Source organism: Limulus polyphemus, unplaced genomic scaffold, assembly GCF_000517525.1.
Source record: "Limulus polyphemus unplaced genomic scaffold, Limulus_polyphemus-2.1.2 Scaffold4324, whole genome shotgun sequence".
In the NCBI taxonomy this organism is placed as follows: domain Eukaryota; kingdom Metazoa; phylum Arthropoda; class Merostomata; order Xiphosura; family Limulidae; genus Limulus; species Limulus polyphemus.
In genome coordinates, this window is record NW_013669934.1 from 60521 (window position 1) to 66511 (window position 5991).

The 5991-nt window shown below is 34.5% G+C and overlaps 1 protein-coding gene across 1 annotated transcript in view; it reads left to right on the forward strand.

The window, feature by feature from the left end:
• The first annotated feature begins 4558 nt into the window (after positions 1 to 4558).
• Positions 4559 to 5991, forward strand: part of LOC106470965 (putative methyltransferase DDB_G0268948) — a 35400-nt gene continuing 33967 nt past the window's right edge. The window contains exon 1 of the mRNA XM_022399606.1: positions 4559 to 4641. The gene's annotated coding sequence lies outside the window, so the exon portion shown is untranslated. The remainder of the gene's footprint in view (positions 4642 to 5991) is intronic.

Here is a 5991-nt window from a genome sequence, read left to right on the forward strand (position 1 = left end):
GGTCTTATATATTATAAAAGCGTACATCTCGTCTCTTCATGAATCTTCTAGAAACTCATCACGTGTTACCATCGTCACGTGACTTCCGCTGTCGTGGCAATATATTTTAATTTGAATCTTAATCCGTTATGCCATACAATGTCGAATATTTTCTCGATATAGAGAAAGCAAGCGACAATGCATGTCTTTTGGTTAAAGCTATATATTACCGTTTCAGTTAGCCTAAATACATAGTCAGTTGTTTGCCGGAATTTTCTGAAACCCATTTTGAACTTCAGGTAATTCTGATGTGATCTCCAGAAAATTTGAGATCCTGTTGCTAATTGTTCGCTCTAGAATGTTGCCTAAACAACTAGTTAAACTGATCGGTCTATAATTTTCCGCTTTTTCGCTGGTTTTCCTTCCTTCAAGAACATAAATACATTTGCTTGCTTCCAAGAGGCGGGAATGTATCACGAATTTAGGGATAAATTAAATAATTAAATTAGGTGATCAAACAGTTTCGGAGTATCTTTCTTGAATAATATAGTTTGCATGTGGTTTTCTCCTGGTGCTTTGTTTTTTTGTTTGTTTTATGGATAATATAACTTTGGGTTTGGTTATTGTATTTATGATTTTTTTGTGCTGGATCGTGGTTGTTGTTTTGGGGATTATTGTTGTGATTGGAAATTTTGGTGTGTGTAAGTCTTGATTTCTTTGAATATATTCATTTTCTGTATTATAAAAGTGTTTATCCATATATGGTTGTTCGTGCGTTTTAAATGTTTTGTTTAATTGTTCTTTAAAAGCTTCTGCTTTTTGTTTATTTGTGAAGGCTATATTGTTATTGTGGTGTAAGGTAGGATGTTTGTGAGTGTTTAGATTGTCTGTGAATCTTTTCAGTGTGTCCAAAATTTCTTAGAATCTGTGTAATTATTTAGCTTGGAACAGTAACTGTCCCAGTTATCTTGTGGTACAGACTTGCATGCTACGGCTACACGACTATAGCGTTGACAATTAAAACATTGCGTAATAACCACAGCCAGTGATTTTGTTTCTTCTACTTCAAACTTTTGATACCAGAGCCTGATACCATTTGTTATCAGGCTCATGATGTCATTTGTTGTTTTGTCCCTGTATACTGTTACGACAGCAGAAGTCACGTGACGCTGGTAACACGTAATGAGTATCTCGAACGTTCCTGAAGGCTCGGGTGTTTGCCAGAAGCCCTCTATTTTGTATATATAAGACCGGCGAGAAGTGATGGTAGAGTTAATTCAATAGCAGACAGGGAGATAGAGACAGATAGTCGAGTCAAGCCGTAAGTAAAGTGTGTAAATCATTGTGAATTATAGCGTGTGTTTAAGTTAACGTGACTGTGGAAATTAAGTGTATTGCAAAGTTGTATTGAGAAAGAATAAACTAGTTTTATTTAAGAAAGAACTTGTATCGCTGAAGTTCTTCCGAAAGAATTTGTACGGGTAATTAACAAACGACCAGAGGTGTAACGATACTTTTATAATGTTTGTTGGTTGTTGGGTTCTGCTGGAAATTATCCGTTCAATTTTTTGTACGTATAAGTTCTTTAATTTCTTCCGTGTTGATTGTGTAGTGTATTAATCTGATTATGAATGTTGTGTATTTGGTTTCATATCCGGTAAGTGAATTTTGGTTTCGGCCCCTTTGATGAGGACTCCGCCTTTAGCTAAATGTTTAATTGTTGTTATGTTCAGTTGCGGTTTGCGTTTGCGTATTTCGGTTGTTAATTGTGGTTCTTTATAAGAGCCTGGTATCCCTTCTATTATGATTGTGTGTTTGAGAGATTCCCGTTTGTTTTGTATATTGTCTGTGCTTTGTTCTTTTTTGTTTTCTTTTGAACAGTGATGAAGCTTCTTCACCCTGTAGTTTTGTGTTTTTATCCACGGTGGTTTCATTTACTTTATCATTAGATTTTTCTTTAGATTCTGTGTATAATTCTTCATCACTTATTATTGTTTTGTTGGAACTTTAGCTATCTGCAGATCGCCTAGCCCTTTTTCTTTTAGTTACTTTACCAAGTTGAATTTTAGCACATGAAATTAGGCTTTCTAACTCAAGATTAGCAGCCAAGTTCTTAATATTACTGCCACCTGCACAAGACTCACCTAAGGAGGAAGAGGCCGATGGCATGTTTACATTGCTTGAAGACCCAGAGACCGTAGCCTTCTCTTTCATGATGGAAGTCGTGGCACGCCCGACGACCGAAGTGTTAACTCCGTTGAGGCTTGTTGTTTATTTGTGATTTACGACGAGAGCCTGGTACGAGAATGTGAATTGTTCCTTAGGTGACTTCTTTTTACCTAGTTGGTTGCCGGTCTCGGCCGTTGTTAAGTATGCCGATTGGTTACCTAACTCTAGTTGTCCGTTGATATTACTTTTTAAATTAAGGTTAGGCCCGATTTAGGATAGCGTGAAGGGAACGAGCTAATATTATTTGGAGAGAGCAGGCACACATCTCTTCCTTTTTCGAAGAACAGCGCGGAAATCCAACAAAGATGCAGAAAAGTGCTGTCGATCCAATCAAACATCGGTATATTCCTTTGTGAGCCAATCAATATTAACATCATTCATATAGTGAATTCGTGGCTTATTCATAGAATAACTATTGGTCAAAATCAGTTAGATTAACAACTTCTAATATATATAGAAAAGCCAGTGCCTTTTGGTAACACAATGTTCCAACAATGGCTTTTATGTAATGTTGCTCATTGCAAAAGGACAACCTAATATTGTTGTTAGTCTATGTACTGAAAGTATAAAATGCAATGTATAGTCAAAAGAACTGGAAAAAAATATTTATTGATTTCCTAATTTAAAGTTTCCATTGAATAAAGCGGTTTATTTTTAAAGCGTAATTCAAAAACGATTTAAGTTTAAAATTGAATTGACATTTTTACGTTCATGATAAATTTTATGCACTTGGCTCAAGCCTAGGTGATCTTACACTACATCTTTACTTTAGGTTAATTATACCAACATTACATCTATAAGGTTCACGGCACCACCACCCTTTCACCACAGTCACTAAACTTGTAATGGGTAGACAGTAATCGAACTATTCTGTCTTTGGCTTTTGTGACTTCTCCTATTTCGAGGCCCCCCAGTAGCACAGCGGTATGTCTGCGGACTTACAACGCTAGAATCCGGGTTTCGATACCCGTGGTGGGCAGAGCACAGATAGCGCATTGTGTAACTTTGTGATTAATTACAAACAAACCTGTTTCGAGAAATCAAGCGTGACATACACTGGATTTTATACATGTTAAGTATTTTATTTGTTTGTCGCGTTCTATACTATGTGATGTTTTATGACTTTTTTAGTGTACGACACAAGCCACTGATTTTTAAATTTACTATTCTAGGACATATTTGTTTTTAAAGCCCGATGAGGACTTATGAAGCGCTTCAAAACCTAGCTCGAATAAATTTATCTGAATGACATATTTGAAGGCGGTGAAACCCATTGTTGTAAGAATTTTCATTTTCTGTTTTTACTCGTTACGACATCTACTAATGTTCTGCACTGTAACTAAAAAGAAATATTTCTAAAGTTTCTGATAAAAATCATTAAAATACAGATTTTTCCCCAACGTTTTTCTTAATTTTTCCATTTCGGATTCAAAATAGGAGACGTGTAAAAGTAGTATTTCAGACATTTTTTTCCCCACAAGTTATGCCCAAGAGGCATTTTCATTCAGTACCAGAACTCACAAGTTAAGCTGGACAATCTGAAACAGTATATAGTACTTTAAAAGTTACGACTTTTAGCGTTTAAACAGAAGCTAGAAATATAGAAATGTGTATGCGTACTATAACATTTAATGTAACAAGTCATCATAGACCTACTTACTCTTCTAAATCATACAGTTGTGCGGTATCTATTTTTTTATTATAATTTTGTTCATCATTATTGTATTTTTTCCTTCTAAAGTGACCCGTCATGGCCTGACGGTTAGGGTGTTCGACTCTCAATCCGATTGGTCGCATACTTACCCTTTCAGCTGAGGTAACGTTATATAGTTTTAGTGAATTCCACTATTCGTTGGAAAAGAGTAGCCCAAGAGTTGGCTGTGGACGGTGTTGACTATCGGCCTCTCCTCTAGTCTGTCACTGTTAAATTAGAGATAGTCCTCGTGAAGCTTTGCCCGAAATTCAAACCAAACTTATGGTCATCATGCGGCTGATGTAAAATTTTATATTTAGTCATCATAAAACTAAATGTGGCTTTGTGTGAAATTCAAAACATAAAAAAAAAAAATCTGTAATACTATTAATTATTAAGCGAGTGTTTTTTTATTACTATTATCAAGACGCCAACACGAGGCACGAATTTACGTTCATGTTTGACGTAAAAGATTATGTATAAAGTATATTTAATCGTGATAAGTAACATATATTGTGGTATGGCGAAGAAATGAAAACCTGAATATTTGAGGTCAGTTAGACTGTTGAAAGTTGGGAAGCTGATACATAAAATATTTGGTTGTTAAAATAAGTTACTGGAAATAAACTTTTAATCAAATAATGTTTATTTGAAATTGAACGATATTTATTGGGAGAGTGTTTATTTAATATACAGTAGTTATTATGAACAATCTTGCGAATTAGGTTTATCATCTTCTGGTTTGTTTATTTTTTATATGTGATAATACCGATAGTATTAGTAAGAAGAAGAAAAAATTTTCTTTCAGTTTATTTATGGAGGTTAAGATATTACAAAGTCCTAGCCAGGCATTATTTAAACTAAAATTAATTTCTTGGACTTTGGAATAGTAGTGGCTGATTGATTAGTTACAACTTACATTGATAACGTGGTTATATTACAATATACGATTCATTACACAGTGTTAACATTATGTAATAATAATAATACTATCAGTATCAGCAGAAAGAAAAGGAAAAGTTAATTCTAGTTCTATTACTGCTACTGCTACTAGTATTACTATTAATAATAAAAGGCTAGCCCAACTGTACTGTGGTAATTGTAGTGGTAGAGCCAAGGAAAAGTGAACTGTAACTAAAATGTACACAAAATCAAGAACAAAAAAATAGGAAAGGTAGTTCCAACTTTATACCTATTTCAGAAAATTATGTATAAATTGGTTACTTACTTTTATAATATTATTACTTAAGTATTTTTTTCAAAATGTAATGTTTTGTTTTTCTTAAGTCTACTTAATTATATTATATATGCTTAGAGAAGAATGTTATTTTCTGGAGAAAAAATGCTGGGGCAGTTGTAAAGGGCTCAAATTAAATGGCCCTTTTTTTGTCTGTATGTAATGTTAACTCACTGTGCATGGGCTCAGTCCTTTGAACTGACCTCATACTGGAGAAAGAATATTGACTATAATTCAGAATTTACTATGTGTAACCACCCAAAATTTGACAATCTTTCAGTAATATGTACAAGTTCACTGTACACAAAAATCAGATTTGTTACAAATTATTTGTACTCAAAATTTGTCTTTGAATTAATGATGTCAGTCCGACTTAGACTTTGAGAAGTTGGAGTGCAAGGTGATGTTCCTGCGAAAAATAAAGATATGTTTGTCTGTTGTATAGTTTGCATAATGTATAGAACATCCACAATACACATCTACAGTTTTTCAATGTCCCTACACCCTGTATCCTGTACTTACTCTCCTATAACATGAACTGTTACTAAATCAGTAATGTAGGGTAAATGAATAGTTGATAACTTTGACATCAAATACATGATACCAAAAATCACAAATAATATTCAACGTTAAAATGGTACACAATTAAAAACATTTTATTTAGGCCTATCTATGGCCTTCAAAAAGTTGACGACTCTACATGTTTCGACGTTACAACGTCATTCTCAGGAGTTGTAATGTCGAAACGTGTAGACGACCTATCGGTAGGAATTTACCTACGGACCACGATCTTCGACGGCGGTACCTTCTCCGTCTGCGGAACGCCTACCGGACCGGACGGCCGTAGGTTCCG